Genomic DNA, 1,416 nt, shown 5'->3' with positions numbered 1-1,416 from the left:
CAGGGTAGGAGTAGCATCACGTGACAAATTACATCATACTTTTGCCATATGACATCAGACACCACACCACCCAATCGAGGAGCTCCCTACTCAGTCGTCCCCTGACCCCTTGGATCAACACGCGGCGGCTCAGAGCCCAGCGTCCGGGTCAGGCCGCACCTGCAGCCCCAGCCCTTTCCCGGTTGCGACGCTCCTACTTCTCNCGCCCCGCCGATTGGCAGTTGCCTGAGCCAATCAGAAGGTCTCCCGGGTCGGGGGCGGGGCCTCACTCCAGAGTTGCCCTGTCAGTGCAGGTGGAGGCCCCCGGCGGGGCAAAGTGGCAGGAACCTCTTAAAGGGCGAGAGCGGCGGAGAGCGAGAACGCGGCCCGGCCCGGCCCGGCCAGGTCCCCGCCCTGTCCGGCCCAGGTGAGCCTGGACCGTCTGAGGACGATCCTGGGTCCCCGGGAGGGACGGGGTGACAGAGAGATGAACCCACTCCCAAGGGCCCGGGCCGCCCCGGTAGGGGCGAGACTAGGGTCTAAGGGTCAGGGGAGGGAGGGCTCTAGGGGTCCTGGCTTACAAGGTCCGAACTGGGGCTCCACAGGGGTCTGCAAGTCTCGAAGTTCAGGGGGAGGGGAGGGGCGCGGGCGAGAGGAGAGGGGGCNGGCCCCTTACGTAACTGACTTTGAGTTTCCGGACTGTGGGACCCGAGAGCTGGGGCGCCAGCTCTGCCTGCCAGGGTGGCCCTCCCGTCGCCGCCCCGGCCCCACACGCTCTCTTCCAGGCTTGGTCTCGGGGACTTTCTTCTGTCTCTGGTCTCCCCAGTCTCGCTGCCGGTCTCAGATTCCTGCTTGCTCTCAACCCCCCACCCCCCTTCACTGTGCCCCTCATCTCTCCTCTCTGTGTTCCTGTCCCTGTCCCTGTTCTCAGCCTTTCCCCGGGAGTTTTCTCGTCCTAACCTACACTTTCCGGCAGACCCCACTTCTCTGGGGGTAAAACAAGAGTTCGAATCCCCTCTAACAAATTGGAGGCGGGGACCAAGCTTGGCGCAGAAGGGAGAGTAGGAGTAGGGTTGGGGGAGGTTATTTCAAGGCCCACAGTTTCCCTTGGGGTGGGAGTGGCTGAATGTGACCCCTCAAGTTAAGGGACTAGGGCTGAAGGGAACCCTTTCTCTGCTTCTAGAGCCCTTTTCTCCAGAAGGAGGAGGCGTGGGGAATGCCTGGCCAGGCCTGGTGCTTAGGGCAGCTGGGAGTCCCTGTGAGGACTGGCTGGTGGTGTCAGGTCTGGGTCAGATCTTCAGCTACTGGAGGGGAGGGGGAGGGGCGGGAGCACTGACCCAGAGCCCCTGGGGTTTTAGCAGCTCCCTACCTTCACCCCAGCTGCAAGCCTGGGCAGGAGGCTAGGGGTGGGGAGGGGATCAGCAGGGGGAGGTCAGA

The 1,416-nt window shown here is 63.6% G+C and overlaps 1 protein-coding gene across 1 annotated transcript in view; it reads left to right on the top strand.

The window, feature by feature from the left end:
- The first annotated feature begins 242 nt into the window (after window positions 1-242).
- Window positions 243-1,416, top strand: part of EPB41 (erythrocyte membrane protein band 4.1) — a 198,345-nt gene continuing 197,171 nt past the window's right edge. Inside the window, exon 1 of the mRNA XM_077775926.1 lies at window positions 243-406. The gene's annotated coding sequence lies outside the window, so the exon portion shown is untranslated. The remainder of the gene's footprint in view (window positions 407-1,416) is intronic.

Source organism: Crocuta crocuta, unplaced genomic scaffold (genome assembly GCF_008692635.1).
Source record: "Crocuta crocuta isolate KB4526 unplaced genomic scaffold, BGI_CrCroc_1.0 scaffold127, whole genome shotgun sequence".
NCBI classification, from domain to species: Eukaryota; Metazoa; Chordata; class Mammalia; order Carnivora; family Hyaenidae; genus Crocuta; species Crocuta crocuta.
The sequence above is the reverse complement of the archived record's forward strand: the minus strand, read 5'-3'. Positions and strand labels throughout refer to the sequence as shown.